The following is an 18,940-nucleotide window of genomic DNA, read 5'->3' as shown; positions in this document are numbered from 1 at the left end:
GAGACTGGATGTGCTCCCTGGATCTGAAGGATGCTTATCTACACGTCCCGATTTGGCAACCCCATCGTTCTTTGCTCCGTTTCAAAGTCATTGGCTGCCATTTTCAGTACAAGGTCCTCCCTTTTGGCCTCATCCTGGCTCCCAGGGTCTTTACCAGGCTCATGAATGCGGTAGCAGCCCTTCTCCGGGCTCAGGGCTCTAGGCGACTGGCTCGTCAGGGCTACATCTCAAGAAGCAGTTCACCACTCCTCCCATGCACTGATGAACACGCTACACAACCTGGACTTTTCGCTCAATCTCAAGAAGTCACAGCTGCAACTCAAGCAGTCTTTGACCTTCCTGGGCCTCATCTGGGACAAGCGCTCCGAGAGGGTCTTCCCCTCAGAGGACAAGATCTCGGCCATCAGGAGAGCCACGCCCCACTTTCTCAGCCGAGGCGCTACTTCGGCTTGGTGGTACCAGCATCTCCTGGGTCTTTTTACAGCGGTACTGTTGGCCGTCCCCCACACAAGACTCATGATGAAGAGGATTCAGCTCCACTTTGCAGCGTCATGGAACCAGGAAAGGGACTCTCAGGCCGAAATTATCAAGATCCCCATTTCTCTCCTCCCGGACCTCTCATGGTGGTCCAGGGACTGCAACCTGTGGATGGGCAAGCCCTCCAGGCCCCCCCTTCCACAGGTGACGATTACCATAAACTCCTCCCTTGAGGGCTGGGCGAGCCACCCTGTAGGATCTCTTGGTCCACGGCACGTGGACCCGTCAGGAGCAAGAGTACCACATCAATTAGCTGGAACTGAACGCCATCTGGTTAGCGCTCAGAGGCTTCCTCCCACGTCTCAAGGGAAGGGTTGTCCTCACCCAGACAGACAACTCAACCAGTATGTAATACATCAACAAGCAAGAGGGGACAAGGTCCCCTTCCCTGTGCAGACTGGCGATCAACTTGTGGGAATAGGCCTTGGAGAACGAGATTTTCCTCACAGCAGTCCACCTTCCGGGGGAATCCAACCTGGAAGCGGACAGGCCCAGCAGGTTGGGAGCGGACAACTACGAGTGGCAGCTGAACGGCCTTGTTGCACAGGAGATCTTCCACAGATGGGGCCTTCCCCAGGTGGATCTCGTTGCAACCAGGCACAACAAGAAGTGCTCCCAGGTCGCCTCCTGGCAGGGGCAGGGGCAAGGCCTAGGCTCCCTGGGCGATGCCTTATGGATCCAGTGGAACAGCGTGTCAGCATACGCCTTCCCGCCCACTCCACTGATTCACAGAGTGCTTTGCATATTCAAGGAGTCTCACCAGCTCAACGACATTCTGATAGCTCTGTGGTGGCCAGCCAGGCCATGGTTCTCGGAGTTGCTCAGCCTCTCGGAGGTCCCTCCAATCCACCTCCCTACAGGCATAGGACATCTTCTGATGCAGCAGAGGGGCAAGGTCGTCCACCCCGCCCCTCACAAGCAGGCCCTCAAAGCGTGGTTCCTGCGCAGGTGACCCTCAGCCGCCTCAATCTATCCCAAGCCAATCTGGAAATCATACAGGGGGCTACGAGCAAGGTTACCAGAGCCCAGTATAAAAGTAAATGGACCAGGTCGCCTCAGAGCCATACACTACCTTTCAAAAGGATAAGGTGGGTCTGTGGACCCATCCGGCATTTCTACCTCAAGTGCCATCAGCCTTTCACTTAAACGAGGAGATCGTCCTTCCCACGTTCTTTGCTGACCCGAAGGACGAACCTCAGAGTTCTGCATTGCTTAGAAGTCAGGCGTGCCCTGAAATTCTACCTGGACAGGACCAAGGGCTTCTGCAAGACAGATGCCCTTTTCATCACTTTTGGGGGCTCCAGGCTAGGCTATCGGGCTTCCATTTCCCGCTGGATGGTCTCGGCCATCAAGGAAGCGTACAAGGGCCAGCATAGACCCCTTCCGGCGAACATGCATGCCCACGTGGTCAGGGCCAAGGCAACGGCCATCGCCTTTCAGCGCCATGCCCCCTGGCAGGTCATAAGCAGGGCGGCCACATGGGCCACTCCATCGGCTTTTGGCAAAAAGTACTGTTTGGATGCCGGCTCCAGGTCGGATGCGGCTTTCGGACAGGCGGTTCTCCGGAACCTGTCTGCTTAAAGAGGGTCTCCGCTCCACCCTGTGTCTACATTCAGTTGTAATCGCCAATGCAGTATGGAGGAAAGGGGATGGGACGTAAGGTTAATTATAAATTACTCATCGTAGTGACTAACGCACTCTTAGTCCATAGTCCCTTTTCCTCCATACGTCACACCATCCTCCCCCTAATAATTCTGGTGTCATTAGGCAATGGTAAATTTATTGTCGACGTGTCTTTGGGGAATGAGGTGTGGCGCCGGATGGCGGAGTCAGGGCAGCTCATGCTCCCAGGGCCGCACCTCTAAATTTAGAGGGGAAGAAGATTTTTCTGGTGAAAAAAGGTTCCGTCTCCCGCCCCTCGCAAGGGACCCCATGCAGTATGGAGGAAAGCGGACTATGGACTAAGAGTACGTTAGTCACTACGGTGAGTAACTTATAATTTCGCAGGCGCCGGCAAAAAATGCTCCCCATTACCATTTGAGCCCCATAAGGCTCAATGGGAATGGGGAGGTTGGATGCACCGGCACCATTCAAAATGGTCTGACCTGGCGGGCGTATCGGCACCTGCGAGCAGAACTCGTAGTTTGCTGGTCCGGTAACAACGGTACTGGCAAGTTTACCAGTACTGTTACCGGACCGGCAAACATATGAGGCCCATTGTACTAGGCCCCACGCTGTCTGCACCCTCTCTGCAACACATTCATATAAAACATGGTGGCCGATCATCTGGTGTCAAGCATTTGTCAGATAACGTTTCTGTGTTAACTGTATATTGTAATGAATCACTATGTGCTGTCACTTCTCCCCAGGGTGGAGCCCCTTCTCATGAGGCTAGGGAGGTGCGACTGCTACCCAATAGTCCGCCTAGGGTGGCATAATGAGGGAGGACCTCATGGAGAGCAACTCCCCTCATGGGAATCAGAATTATCTCTTAAGGTCCAGTTCCTATAGTCACAACCCCAATGTCCAATCACACAGTCACCACACTGGTCACACCCCCCCCCCCAACCTTTTATTGAGCATAAAACTGTATGCTATAGTAATACCTCCAAAATAGATCCTTTTGAAAGTACTGGGAAGAAGATGATAAATAACATGAAGAATACCTTTTTCTCAAGTACTGACCTGAGAAGGATGCGCAGAGGCATGAAGATGGATCTGTGAACAGCCTTCTAGCCTTCCGCAAGGGAATGGACATTGGCAGAGTTTAAAAACCAAAGAAGGACTCAGCACATTGTTGAGCCAGTCCCAAAGCAGCATCAGGGAAGGACACTGTCAGGCGCGGTAGCAGAGAAGCGGCAAAGACCGGAGAGCAGAAACCACCAGCTAAAGCAGAAGGCAGCTCTCCAGGATCGTCTGTCAGTACTACAAACCTGCGGCAATGCAGTGGTACCACCTCCATACGGAGGTGGACCATGCAGTTCCCGAATCGTACAGATGCTGCAAGGAGCCTAACCAGAAGCCAGCAACCACAGGAAGCAGACGACCATGGGGAGCGCACCGACGGCTGACTCCATACCCAGAAAGATCCACCGCTGTATGCAAGAGTCCTAAAAGATGATGGGAGCTACGAGCGGGCCGGCAGGGACAAGGGGAAATTGCCAAAGCACAGAGTGAGGGTTGCAAGGCCTAGAGAGGGGCCAAGGAGGGTCTGTGACCCCCCCCTCAAAACTGCAGAGTGCATCCGCGGTGGACTTCCTCGCCACAGTGAAACCCATGTACAGTATATAAGGGTCTAGTTCCTGTGATGTTCAGCGAAGCGAACCTAAGAGGAAACCATCCTCTTTGTCTCAGTGGGGAGACCACTGACCACCAGAGAAGGGCCTGGTACCCTAAATAAAGTCAAGAGGGCATCCTCTTCTTAGTGGGGAGACCACTGACCACCAGAGAAGGATCTGGGACCATAAAGAGAAGACAGGGGAAGGGAGTCATTCCCCCTGGCCTTGTGTTGAATTGTATAAAGTAAGACCAGGGGAAGGGAGTCAATATAATGGGCATTGGATAAGACTGGGTGAAACCTGTGAGCCAGTGTAAAGGAGTAATTCCCCCTAGTATTTTCAATTGAGAAAGAACAATTGTTTGACACTGTTGAAGAACCGGGAGAAGGGAACCGTTCTCCTGAAGCAAGAACGCTGTGTTAGTTTATTCTTTAGTTATAGTGTGAGGGTTAGATTAGGGTTTGACACAAAACGGTGAAACTTTGATTTGACAGACATTCTGACAGTTCCTTAAGTTTCAGTTCGAGGCAGGGAACCCCCTTATAGAAATGGGGACAGTGAGGGTTTCTACCTGAGAAATAAGTCTATAACAAAACCATGCCACCTTTTGTGTCTGTCTCCTCCTCCTCCTCCTACACACTTACAATATGCAGATCAACTTTCAGTGAGGGAGAAAGCCCGATTTATTTATTAGAGCATAGTTGGTTGAGGGGAGTGTGCACAATTAGTACCTCCTTGTTGACTTAAGGTTTTATAGGAAACTCGGGGCTTTGAAAATTAAGAGCTACTAGCTATACTAGGTGTACCATATATAGAATTGTACATGGGTGACTATCAACTACAGGGACATATTACACTGATTTTTAGAGTCACATTTGATAGACAACGAGAGCGAAGATCAAGTTGTCTATGATGTGGCTTTGCACCCTTTGGAGTATTTCCCCTTGGTGGATGGTGACACATGTACACTTTTGTTATATAGGTGGCTTTCGGAAGAAAGGGATGGTGCTTTCCTTTAAGAGGGTCATCACGTCCTGTTTTGCCTGCTTGGGTAATGCAGGTAGGGTCTGGGCTGCAGTGAGGAATCTGCAGAAGCGGTGTGAGGACGGATCTGACCACACTTATTTCAGAGCCAATGACGTATGGTTTGTATGTAGGTGTGTAACACCACAAAAGTGAAACATGACTTTCATATTTCACTGCGATGATATAGCAGAGATTTATGTCCCAGTTTTCCAGAGTCACTAAATGGTTCAATGGAACCCATATTCAACATGCTAATCTAGCACACACCCTCTCTCTCCCAGCTGTTTGTCCCTGCGGATTGAAGTCATATTGGCAGGTGCGTGTTTTACGAACATAATGTGGCTTGTAACGATTTAGAATTTTCTTTTTAACAATCGTTTCCAATATATACTGTTATAATAAGGCTATGCTTGTCTGACTGAGCAAATCACATTATCAAAACCTAGAGTAATAATTAAGCGTTGACGAACATCCTGACCAGGTCCCTAGTATTCTTTTGGTGAGGCAGGGCAACCCTTTTTAGTGTTTAGGGATGGATTGGCCTTTCCCCAACCCCTTTTCATTTTTTTCCCAAACAAATATGCCACCTGTGTCTCGTCTCCCTCCTTCTGCATGCTTACACATATTATAACAGTTGCTTCACAAACATATAAAGCTAAAAAGAAAAGCAGGCATCATACCTACCTTGTTTCTAAATTGACCATTCCACAGTCAGCACATTTTATTTGAAATGGTTTATCCTTCTTGCGTCGCTAAATAAAGTACCTCTTGTATACAGCCCCTGCATCAGCTGTGCACACTTAATGCTAATTGCTCCTGTGTCTTAAATATGATCATCGAGCCTTTAAAACATCCAATACTAAGGACCATATGTCAGCGTGACGATCAAGATGGGTCCCTGGAAGTGCGGGAACCCTGATTTTCCCCATTGAAACGCAAGCTAACCCTTCATGGGACATCCGTACCGGCAGGATTCCACCAATCGGACCCCTTTTCCAGGGGTCTGATCTAAGTGGCAGCTCCCGACTGGTCAGCTCACAAACTGTTACTGCTACTCTATAATGGTCGCTGCATACAACGGGAACATCATGGAAAGTCCCTAATCCTAGCTCTCTTTTGACACACGTGAATTAAATGATACTCTGGTCGTGCTTGGAGAGTCCCATTCCTAATGCTGTGTAGAAGCAGGGAAGGGAATATTCACAGTTCACCCATTTAACAATTTGGAAACCTACATGTATTTGTGGGCACTCATAGAGGGAGTGAACAATCCCAAAATTCCCTTCTAACCACCTCTCCCTTCTCCAGCCTTCCCTTTTTGCCCTTTATGGCGGGCGGTTCCAGTTCTGATTTCTGGTCAGAAATCAAAGGTAACCACCACTGGGGTTCTTTGATCGAAAGAGAAAAGGTCAGAGATGAGATATTTATTTCTATCTATTTGTAGCTTGAGTAGGCGATGGAAATGAGAAAATGTTTTATCTATTTCTAGCACCAGCAACCCGCCCGGCTACAAATCCTAGAGGGAGGGCCTCCGCTATAGATATTTTTTCTATTTCAAACTTGATCAGGTACTTGTGTTTGAAATGGAATAAAAACAAGGAGCTGTCTGGGACTGCAGACTGCCTTCCTCTGCAGGGTCTCTTGTCTACTCTGAACCCCTGTATGCTTTTCTAGTGTACATCACTGAATAAGTTTTTAGAAGTTCCAGGAACCTCAAACCACCTGAAAATTTGAGAGGTTGGACTTGCCCTCAAACTAGTTCAGTTTTTTATATTTTATTTATTTTGTATTTGTTAATTTCGATCAGAAATTACTTACAATAAATTGCATATTTACAGATGAAGGGGGCATTGCCACGAACGGTGCCTGTGCAATTGCATAAAGATGAGAACAAGTAGTGAGCCAGTTTATGACGGTGTAAAAAATTAGGACATATACCAGGGACAAAACAAACAACATCTATGTAAGAAAACAGGTGACTTAAAAAGGTAACCCAGGCGCTGAGCCAAGTAACAATTACTACAAACACAGTACTATTTTCTTATCTCTTAGGCAGACACCGGAGTAGTAAATGCATGGCAAGCAACAGTATAGTAATTTACATAGGGATGTCACCCTGGAAAAAGGGTATACCAGCAATACCCACAATTTGACTTACAAAGGTAACAATAACCTAAGGGGCCAAGTGCTTCAGACCTAAGGAGTACTAATTAAATATAGAAAATTACATTATTAAGCATCATTGGAGGCAGTGGGTTGTTCAGGTAGGGAGAATGGGGGAGAGTAGTGGAGCTCCCTCTTTAGCATGTAAGTGAAGTTTAAACCAAACTTCGATCCACAGTGGGGCTGGCTTTGATTGTTGCGGGCAGTGAGTTACAGGTTCAAGCATGAACAACCAATATATCCTGGAAATGCAGATCAATATAATGGAAGCTTTGTGTGATGGACCATCTGTACTTTAAAACAAGACTGCTGCCACGCTGTGCAGTTGATTCATTTTCGGATCAAAAGATAAAGGATATTATTTCCACTTCACTGAGCTTTCTTCCTGCTTTTGAGTTAAAAAAAAGTTTTACTTTGTAGGGGAAAGCTGGAAAGTCTGAGGGAGTCTAGGTAGCTGGCACCTAGGGAACCATCAGCAACCAAGATCAGCTAATGGAAAGTAGGGGTTACGGACCCATAGGACTAGCCTGGGGTTACGCACGCCTGGGTTAGGTAGCGATGCCAAGGAAGAGGAGAGGGATGGCCTTAGGGCCCACAAAAATATCAATTAAAAGCCTTGGTGCATCCGGGAGTCTCCAAGTGGTTTGTGTGCTATCTGCAACATTAATTTAAAAGTATATCAAAATGTGGCAATTCCCAACTCGTTATGCTGTCCTTTTTAGATGGGTTTACTTACACCCCATTGTTTCTTGAGCAATCTCACAATCCACGCCCTCAATAAGCGAAGTACCTGTGCTTGATGGAGCTTCAGGGCACCAAGAGGTGCAAAGGGATCAGCAGAGCAGTAAACATGACCTACATAGATCCAGGCGACCTTTCCAAGGAAACGCAAGGTCTCATTCGAGTTCCTTTATCAATGAGTTAGGCGCACTCTCCCGTCCTGTCTCCAACGTGCCAACACACGTTTGAATCCCAGCAGGGAGGATTCCATTATCAATCACTTGAGTACCATTTAAACTGAGAATACCTTATGTTAGAGCGCTTAAATATGGTAGGACTCCGGCGTGAGACGCTATATATACATTTTTAGCGATGACCGGAAGGGCAAAACCTAATCTTGGAAAACTGAAGGTCCATTCGTGGAAGTCTTGCTTGCTTTACATTAAGAATACTTTGAAAGCATAAACCACCAGTGAGGCGCTTCAGGCACATAGACCCCAGTATGACCTGGCAATGCCACGTCAAATGCCTGTTGGCAGCATGCTCTATCAAAGTTCTTCATCTACAAGAAACCTTTTCTTCAGTGTCTATGAACTCCTCGCATGTGTGTGGTAGCTGTGAAGTGCCTCCTGTGCTCTTGTAACGCTCACATCAGGGACGTCATTTCACTAAAATGCCAGGGGTAGCAGAAGTGACATCACACAACCCTTGACCTCTGACATCACAGGAAGCAATGTCATTTGACCCCACCCAGACATGACCTCACGGTAAGCGATGGAACACAACCTTTCACCCCTTGACAAAACCGGAAATGGCATCACATAGCATTTTTCTTAAGTACACTACGAAACATATGGTTAAGATATCACTATGTGATATACATTTCATACAAGAATGGATCCCTGTATGTATCGTTAATATCAGTGTGTATAGGCCCATATTAACAAATTACTGTGAATTCAAGCAGACGTCCAGGGCCAAATGATAATGTGTTATTATATAGCACTTGCACTTAAGTGCTTTACATAGAACCGATATACATACAATATCACCCAACCTGTGTTGGTACTCATTTATCGACTTCAGAAGGATGAAAGGCTGAGTTGGCCTTGCTGGGATTCAAACCTGCAACCTGCACATATGCACATCACAGCAGCGTGCGCTCAACCCACTGAGCTATCTGACTGGCTATAGTAATCTTACAGGCTATAGTAAAATGAGCAATTACTTGTCTGAATGTTCTCAAAGCCAGAAAGCAAATTACACTCTGTAGTGGATACCATTGAACTGGTAACTGAGATTTAACAGCAGGCCAGTTCATCTGCGGGTCTGGTGCAAGGTAGGCCACCTGTCGAGCCTGCGTGGATCTACTTTTCAGGCTTTAGAGATTGGTAAAATACATACCATTGGGAGGCTTCATAACTGTGCATTAAAGAATTACGAGTAGCGCAGGGAAAACAGCACACACACACGGCATACCGTACTTTGGGCGCTCCTTAACTCATACATGCAAAAAACATCCTGAACAGCATGCCATGAAGATAGGAAACATAGGCAAATTACAAAAAAGCATTAATTGTGGCACAATGAAATCAAGGGCCACTTTATGTGCTATGGTCAACATTTCTATACTGTACACAAACTTTTAGGCACAAGGATTTTGTCAAGTGACCGAGGATACCTAGATGGAATGTCTTGTGATGATCGTAATAGAGAAAATGGAAGAAAAAAACATGTTATAACTGCAACTTGCGAAAGTAAAATGCACAGTCCGAAATGGATGCATATTCTACTCTAAAGGCTTTTTGGACGTTTTTCTCTGCATTGTGAATTTGAGGCGTTTAAGAACAAGACTAAATCAGGGACTCACCCCCTGAAGTGTGCCTGAAATAAACCTTTAATGAGTCTAGCAATTATTGCATAGAATTCCAGAAAGACAAATTATTTGTTATTCCTATTTTCTTATTTAGGGTGACTGCTAAAAGTGTTACACTTGTCGAACCCCCTGCCTTTTTTAAGAGGCCTGAACAAGAAAGCCAGCCACTCCAGAAAGAAATCCACATGGCCCTGGCCCCACAGTACAGGAGTTGGGTATCGGGGGAGACCTCGGGGGTCTCAGCTGCGACCCTAAATGATGTTCATGTCACGCAGACACAGAGACTGTGGGAGAAAGCTGTGAAAAGTTCTTGGAAACCAGATGTCGACGTTTTTTACTTGTTGTTGCTCTGCTTTACACTGGATTACTGCGTTGATGTTCACCTCATCACATCTGTAAAGAACTAGCCCCATGTGACTGTCTGAAGGGCTCTTTCCACTTTACTTCATTGACATTGTGGCCCTGCTGATACTTTCATGGTTTTTTATTGTTTGAGACAAGCGATTGTAGTGATTGGTTGAGATTGGAAGGGCTAGTCATGCGGCAAGTCGATCAATATTTCCTGTACCTTGTTATTAAAAAAGGGGGCATTCAATTTCTTGGGTTGACTAGTGTGTGGCAGCATAGAGTGAAGAATACCTAAAATGGAGATTGTTGGCTAAGGGAAAGAGAGTTGTAGTGATGCTGTTGCCAGTTGGAGAATCTCCTGCCTAATAACCTGGGCACTTACCAGGTGCCCAATGCAATGCATTATGGTGGGTTCCTGACTTGCTGCTAGGAACACCCTTTTTTCCCTTTGTGGTGGAAGGGGTAGGCCTCCTATTTAAAGTGTCTCACCCACACGGATGCAACGATTTGATGACATTCGCCACCAACTCCCAAGTCCTCCCACCACAGCAGGACATTCTAGTCCCATGTAACTTGTGTTTCAATGCCCAATTTGAGCCCTAATGAAACGCATATCCTTGTATGTTCCTAGTTCATGTAGCAGGAACCTGGTAACAAACCCAGACATGTATTCTGTTAACCCACTGAACTAGATGCTACTGGTACTAGGATATGGCACGGGAGGGGCCCTGGAACAACTCCATATTTGAGAAGTATGAGCCATGTGTCCCTGAGCGACTCTCCACAGACAGTGTCCAAAGAGTGTGTGCACAGAACAAGAAACCTCAATCTGCATTACAATAAGTAAAGTGCCATGCTACTATTGGGCTGGTGGTGACTTGGGAACCCGGTCTGAACAGTTGCAGACGCTCCTTAAGAGAGCATTCAAAATCAGTCTTCTGTCAGGACGGGGTCCGGGAATCCTGGTTCCCTGAAGGAGACCGTGAGAAGGTTAGATCCACCCATTCGCGTGAAACGTTTAAACCCACACTCTAGCTGCTCACCCACTTCAGTTGAACTAATGCAGTGGTGCACACCAGCCGGATCCCCGCTATGTGGCGTGTCAAGGGTCGAAGCTTGGCCATCACATTATGGTGCCAGTATTTTAGGATTACTAAAATTAAGGGTCACCTACCCACAATTGAGGACCGGCTCTTTTGTTGCATGCAAAAAGGTTGGATGTTTCTCCTCCTGAAAGATTAACTAAGCCGGGTCCTGCAATATCAAACTTTTCCAAGGACCTAGCTCACTTGGATGCTTTCCTGTCCCCAGGCTGCAACATTGTTGGACTGAACCATAGTAATCCGTAGGTGGGGTAGAGTTGGTTTCTGCTGCTAAATTGCAGGCTACTGGTGGGGTTTAGGGGAGTCTGTCTCGGGGCAGTTTGATTCTCCCTGCTCATCCCATTTCATCTAGCAATTGTGCCAGACGAATGTCAAGCCTTCCATGGAAAGAAATGAGTGTGTATCCTGCTGGGCTCGGACAAGGGGTGATTGATGCTGTCAGTGGTATCTCCTACATCCCATGTGAGGGATGTGGAGTGGCGGTGCCACTTGTTGCATGGAGCATGAGGTTAGCCGTGAGTTCAAGAGTGACCAGATTTAAGAGCCTGTCAACCTCCTTTAAAGCACTATACCTGCTACTGCTTACTTTAATAATGAGCCTTGATCAGCACCAAGATATTTAAATTATGGAACCGACCCTAATGCTACACCACATTCGGTCATCATGTGATATATTGCATGGGTCACTGTTCCCAGTGTTTCCTCAGTTGGATTCCCTTATGGTTCTTTTCTGCACATGAAGAGAATATCGATTCCAGGGGGCGTCAGGAAATTAATCTGTCATAGTACCCCAGCAGTATGCCAAGGCGGTGGTGTTGGGCGTGGCATGGCCACGGGGACGAGGAGTCATACCAGAAGCAGTGGGGATGGCGTGTCTTTGCACCAGGTTTTGGGTGCTGCAGGAACCCACGACCGGGTGTGTACTCTTTGTTTCTGTTGCACCATGGACACATGGGGAACACAAATCCACAAAGTCAGAAATGGAGTGAAGTGGAGTAGCTAAGTTGTTGTGAGGTGATGTTGGCAATACTGCTCTTTGGCCAGTTTCTGGTGCACCTCTGCGGGCGTAAATGGTGGACGACAACTGATATGATATTGGAAAGCAAGATCAAATCAACTTGTAAAGGTCTGATGAAGAATCCAACACTAAAAATAAATAATTGGCACCCTGGAAATATTTAAGACTGAATCTTTACAACATTGATCATGGCGAAGTGGGGCCTTGCTATACAAGTAATAATCCTCATCTTTTAGCACAGTATCTGGTGCTGCTAGAACATTTATAAGGGATGGTGGACTTCTCGGTTCGCGTTCAGGCTTTGGTTTTTAAATCTATTAAATAGGTTGCATATCCTAGCACTAATGGCAAATTCTCCCCACTTTTTCATTGTGTTCCGCTATTCTGTTTCTTTCTTTTGTACCAGTGCTAGGCCCTGAAGACCCTCGCGTATGGAAACAAGGCACAATTACCATACACTAAGTGATATGACAGACACGAGGTTCGAATTCCAAGTACTAGGGTTTATTGCAAAGCAAATATTCTCAGTCGGCCGACTGGGTCTAACGTCTCGCAACGTGCGTCACCCAGACCTCGTGAGACGCAAGAGAGTGAACATTCTTTACAGCAGCGTTCGTTAAAACAGCAAAGCGTTCAAAGAGGTCAACAAAGCGTCTAGGCTAGTTCTCCTTAGCCCAAATTGCTAAACATGTGGCAAGATTATTGTAACTTTGCACAGTGCTCCAAAGACTTTAGAGCAGGCATCAATTTTGTTTATACCATATGCGCCCCGCTTGTTCGCACAGGGTGATCGACATAGGTCATTCACTTTTTGAAAGATAGCAATGGGAAGCCGCGTTCCAGAGCTTTCGATTAGATGCAGATTGATACAGCTCCCACACTCCACTTCCCTAGGGCTCCAATTCCCAATTCATCCGTGTTGGGAATAGAGGCAAAACAAAACGTGTAGATCAGATCACTTCTGATTTTGAGAACGTAGGTTGTACCTTATCGCTCCAGGTACTGTGTGTTCTATGACAATGCAGATTCACTTCCAGATGCAGGCTCAGTGTCAGCCTGTGATGCAATAAGTGACGAAGCAGGCTTATTGTCAGTCCGCGATGATGCAGGTTCAGCTGGGCAAAGTTGGGGCACCTTTAGCCCTCTCTCCTTCGTAGCAATCTTTTCAGGCTCTTTCTCAGACTTGGGCAGTATTTGTGGCAGAGAACTGGCGATGGTGTGTCTTGAGTCAATGGCAGCTGTTTCTTTCTCATTGTCTGGATCAGGCAGCTCTCAACGGAAATGGAATTCTTTTTGTATGGGTGGCATGAATCCATGCCTTTCGACCATTCACTCGGACTGCAGTCTGTGTTGCCCGGAGAATCTGGTACGGGCCCTTCCACTGAGGGGCAAGCAAAGATTTTCTTTCAAAGTTTTTCACCAGAATCCACTCTCCCGGCTGCAGACAATGCACTGGGCCTGTGTATCTGACAGCAAGAGCCTCCTGCACCTGCTGATGAATGAATGAATCAAACGTAGTTTGAGTTAACACGTTACAGTAAGTGCTGAGCAAAGGGTATTCTATCTCATTCAAGCGCCTCGGCTGCGGGGCGCTCCAAACATTTGTGGGTTTCCCCATTACGATTTCCTATGGGGAGAGTCCAGTCCTTGCCTGCACAGACGTGCGCATGCACAACAAAGCTAAGGGCAGAGCATCAGGCCACTTCAATTGACTCCCTGAACAGATTTTGCTAATCTTTTTCTTCAAGATTCCGTTCTGGCGCTCAACAAGACCAGCACTCATCGGGTGTCTGGCCGAATGGAATCGTTTATCAATCTGGAGACGTGCACAAATCTGTAATATCACAGCGGCAACAAAATGCGGGCCGTTGTCGGACCATATGACCCGTGGCAAAGCCAAATCCAGAGAAGTACTCTTTCAGCATTACTTTTGCTGTGCTCATTGCTGTGCAGTCCTTAAACGGATATGCTTCCACCCATTTACTGAATGCACATACTACCACAAGTACATACTTCAGATTCTGACATCTTTCCATTTCTATGAAATCAAAATGGATGACTTCAAAGGGCATAGAAGGGGAGCCAAAACTACTTACTGGAGTAGTTGTTCCTTTTCCAATGTTATGTTATGTTGCAAACAAGTCCTACAATTCTGGACTAGTCTTTCCACAGTATTTCTTGTGTGGATTCTGCCATACTGTGGCCAAATGTCGAATCATTTTTTTAGCACATACGTGTGTGGGACTTTGGGCCATAATGACCATTGCGGTTAAATAGGAGTTGGGCAGCATCCATCTTTTACTTTCTTTGTCTACCCAGCAACCCTCTATGTCTAATTCTGCTGGACCCTCAGCCCAAGCTTTTATTTCATCTGCAATTGCTTCTGCTTGCATCTCCTTGACTGTGGCAATCCCATTTTCTATCACACAGGGCACTTCTTCCGATTTCTCAATGAACATTTTCGTGTGTGGATCAATGGCAGTTTGTTTTGCAATCTTGTCTGCAAATGTGTTCCCTTTTCCAATGTTACATGTTACTTTCTTATGCGCTTGGCATTTCATTATTGCTAATCGCTTAGGACGTGCCAGTGCAGACAACAATCTTGCTATTAAAGGACCATGTTCAATCTTGGTTCTATGCGATGTTAGAAAAACCCCTCTCAGCCCAGAGTCGACCAAAATTGTGTACCACCCCAAATGCGTACTGACTGTCAGTATATATGTTTACAGTTTTCAGACATTTCACATGCTCTGGTCAATGCTATTATCTCTGCAGCCTGTGCTGAATTATATTGGATCCTTTTACTTTCAACAATACTCTTTAGGGTTGTGATGGCATATGCAGCAGTTGAAGTGCCATTGGGCAATTTAAAACCAGAACCATCACAAAACAGCTCTCTGTCTGGCTCTTTCTGTGGGGTGTCTGCTAGGTCAATTCTTCCTTTCGTTTCTTGTTCAGTAACCATTATACAATCATGGGGTGGTGATTCCCTTTCACCCGTTCTTTCATTGGGAGGGGGCATTAACTCTGCAGGATTCAAATCGCAATATCTCAAAATTTGAATATGCGGTGCAAATAGGACAATTTCATATATCGTCAGTCTAGCTGATGTGAGATGTTACATCTGCGTTCTATTTAAAAGAACGTCTACTGTGTGAGGCACCGTTAAATTTAAGGCGTGCCCCAAAACCATTCTCTCGGTTTGTTTTAGTGACGCAGCAGTTGCAGCAACAGCTCGCAAACAGCGCGGCAAAGCGCATGCAACAGGATCCAGCGCGGAAGAAAAATAACCGCATGGTCTATTTCTTCCTCCTTGTTCCTGAGTCAAAGCAGCCAATGCACAACCATTACTTTCATGCACGAATGCCTTAAAATCCTTTTCATAATTTGGTGTGTCTAAACTGGAGCTGAGAATGCAACTTTGAGCAGATCAAATGCAGTCTGACATTCCACACTCCAAGGCAAAGCAACATCCTTCTTTGTTAATGCCACCATAGGTGTTAAAATCATCGCTAAGTTAGCAATCCACTGCCTGCAATATGACACCATGCCTATTATCGCTCTGACTTCATTCTGTGTCTTTGGAATAAGCATACCAGAGATGCTTTCTATCCTTTCTGGTGTCATTCTCCTTCCCTTTTTCGAAAGTAGGTAGCCCAAATAGGCCACCTGCTTTCGACAATACTGGAATTTTTTTAACAAAGCTTCATGTCCATGTACTGCCAAATGTGTCAACAATTTAGCAGTACTCTTTTTGCAAATGTCTTCTGTGTCAGCAGCAATCAATAGGTCATCAATGTACTGCAATAGTACACAACCCGTTGGCAGCTCTAGCGTGTCTAGCTGTTCTTTTAACGCTCTGCTATAAATACTCAGGCTCTCTGTGTAACCGTGTGGAATTTGTGTGAATGTGAAAGATCATCCTCCTAATGTAAAAGCAAATAAGTATCTGCTATCTGGATGTACCGGAATGCTGAAGAATGCATTCTTCAGATCTATAACACTAAAATACGTAGCGGATGCTGGTATCATAGTTAAAATGGTAGTGACATCTGGGACCAATGGGAATTGAGGATGAACTACTTTATTCAATCTGCGCAAATCAATTATGAAACGATAAGATATTTCATTCCCTCCTTTCTTAAACTGGAAGAATGGGACTATTGCAAGTGCTACCAGTAATCTCTTATATCACGTTTCGTTTAATCAAATCAGAAACAATGCATTTTAATGCTTTCTCGCCTTCCACTTTATATTGTGGAATACATGGCAGTGTAACTCCCTCCTTCAAAATTATTTTCACTGGCTCTATTTTCAAACAACCAACATCTTTGTCATTCATCGCCCATACTGGCACACTACTTAACTCAGTAGGTAAGTGTTTAGACAAAAATTGTGATACTGGCATTTTTGTGGTGCTATTGTCAAATACACCATCAGGGGAACAATGAATAACCGCACTCCATTTTCTTCAACAAATTTAAACCTAGTAAATTCTCGCCGCAATTTTGTGTCAAAAGAAATGGGCAAGACTCAGTAAATGGGCCTAACGTTATAGGTACTGATTGTGACACTGGACTGATTACTGGCGTACCTGCGAACCCTACTGAAACATTCATTTGCCCTGACAGTGGTATTTCTGGAACCAAGTGATGGTCTATTGAGCACTTTTGCGCACCTGTGTCCACTTAAAATGTATGCTCCCTATTCCCGACCTTCATTTCTACGTAGGGCCCTTTCTGGTCAACGTGCATAGAGACTGGTTCCGACCCCTGTCTTGGGCTGTCCTAATGGAACAATACATCATCAGATGTAAGGTTGCCAGAGTAGTATGAATTGGACTGAGCGTCAAAAACGTTTCCTTCTCCTGCACTATTCTGCTGTTGCTGATTTTGGTTCTGATTTGGGTTGCTATTTCCCTGGTGATTCTGATTTTGCGGCATTCTTGAGTTTCTATTTTGTCCTTGTGTTCCTGGGCAACCTCTATTCTGCCTTCTTGGGCATTTCCATTCCTATTCTGTAAATGTGGGCACTGTGCTCGCCAATGACCTTCTTCTCTACAGTATGCGCACTGGTTCTGTCCAATTAGACCTCTGTGGATGTTGTAAAAATTCCCTCTTGTTTGTGCATTACATCCGCCCCTGTTGTTCGCTAGCTGTTGCATTAATACTCTCATTTTTAAATTCACTCTATCCCTCACTTATTTCTCTTTTTCTGTATTCACTCTATTCTCATAGTATTGTGCCATATGTAATACCTCACTCTGTGATTTTGCTTGCCATGCACTTTCAGATGTCATTATTACATTTTGAATTTTTGGTAGCAAACCTCTCACATATTTGTCAACGAATAATCTCTTTCCTGGTTCAGTGCTCAAATCTTGGCCACTAAAATCTGCAAATACCTCTTCAAATCTATTAAAATAGTCAGTAGCCAATTTATCTTTACCTTGCACACATGCCGTTAATTTATCCCAGACAATTCTTCTTTCAGAAACTAGTATTTTTAATTTCTGAACTATGCGCGCTGGTAATGCTAATAAAACCGGCAATGGTTTTTCGCCAGCTTTCCTTTTTCCTCTTTTATCAGACGCTCCCAGGTTACACCCAAATTATCAATATCACCTACATTTCTAATTTGCTTTTATGTCTATTGGGAGAATTACAGGAAATAATAGGTCAATATCACTCATTGTGAAAATAGACGATTTTAAATAGGGCTCAATCTCTTTATAAAATCCCGCCGGATTCTTTCTTAAATCAGGGATTGTTTGTTTTATATTATTAACCTCTTGTCTGGTAAAAGGGACATGCACAAACTGCTGTATAATGGCTTCTACTACCTGTGGTGGATTTCCATCCGCGGCAGCAATCTCTACTTTTGGCACAAAGGTGGGAGGGACTTCTCTCATGGGCAATATCGAACTGGGCGTTTCCTCATTGGTTCGCTTATTAAACGCTATAGCGAAGTCGAGGGAGAGGGCAGACTGTCCAGTTTCAGATGAAAACACTCTTTCTATATTGTCATTAAATGGGGGAGGGGGACAATACCTTTTTCAAAACATTCATCTTGTAAATACTCAACCATCACCTGCAATGCCTTCCTCTGCATCTCTACTGTATACTGATCACACGTATCATGCACCTCCGTTCGAGAAATGTTAGCATCCGTTATCGATCTAATCGCCTCTAGTGTACATATTTTCATCTCTTCACTAACGTGTTTAGACAGTGGAAAAAATCGCCGCTTGACATATGGGATCACCTGTTATTTCCCTCTTTTCATGCAATTCATCTAGCTCATTTTTGAACTCAAATAGCCTATCTACGTGCTCTTTTATCTCTGCCGCACTTTCCCTCCTACGCGAAAAAGCATTTAAATCCTGCAACTTCTGCGGTGCTAACATACGGTCAATTTCTTCCAGCTATCTATAAGATACTCCCCCATGCATTCCAACAATACCTGTTGTTCACCGAGCTTCCCATAGCCATACATTGCACTTAGCGAGGATCCTTCGTCATTGCCATCAATGTACGTTTCTGCCCATTCTTTCAATTCTTCTTTTCTCTCCCTGTTAACCGTACTACGAGCTACTCTGCTGCTTCCTCTTTGTGCAGGCCCTGCCTCCTTCTGCAGCTGCTAATTCCTGGTCTGTCGGTGGTGGGGGAAATGGAGGGAATCGTGTCACGTGCACAGGGGGAGATGGTGCAGTTGGAACAACAGGAATGTGGGGTGGCAACTGAGGTGGAGCAACGTGTATTGGTGCACTAGTGCCAACATTACTATGAGGACGCTCTTTTCTCTGCTCGTTTAGAATTTTATTTATTAGTTCGTCTGATGCATGCAATTCTTGTTGGGGATATATTTTTTG

General features: G+C 45.5%; 1 protein-coding gene across 3 annotated transcripts in view; it reads left to right on the top strand.

Annotated features, from left to right (window-relative positions):
* Nucleotides 1–18,940, top strand: part of PITPNC1 (phosphatidylinositol transfer protein cytoplasmic 1) — a 1,942,040-nt gene that overhangs the window by 242,238 nt on the left and 1,680,862 nt on the right. The window lies entirely within an intron of this gene.

Source organism: Ambystoma mexicanum, chromosome 3q (genome assembly GCF_040938575.1).
Source record: "Ambystoma mexicanum isolate Mex_15411 chromosome 3q, UKY_AmexF1_1, whole genome shotgun sequence".
NCBI classification, from domain to species: Eukaryota; Metazoa; Chordata; class Amphibia; order Caudata; family Ambystomatidae; genus Ambystoma; species Ambystoma mexicanum.
This window is presented reverse-complemented; position numbering and strand designations above follow the sequence as displayed.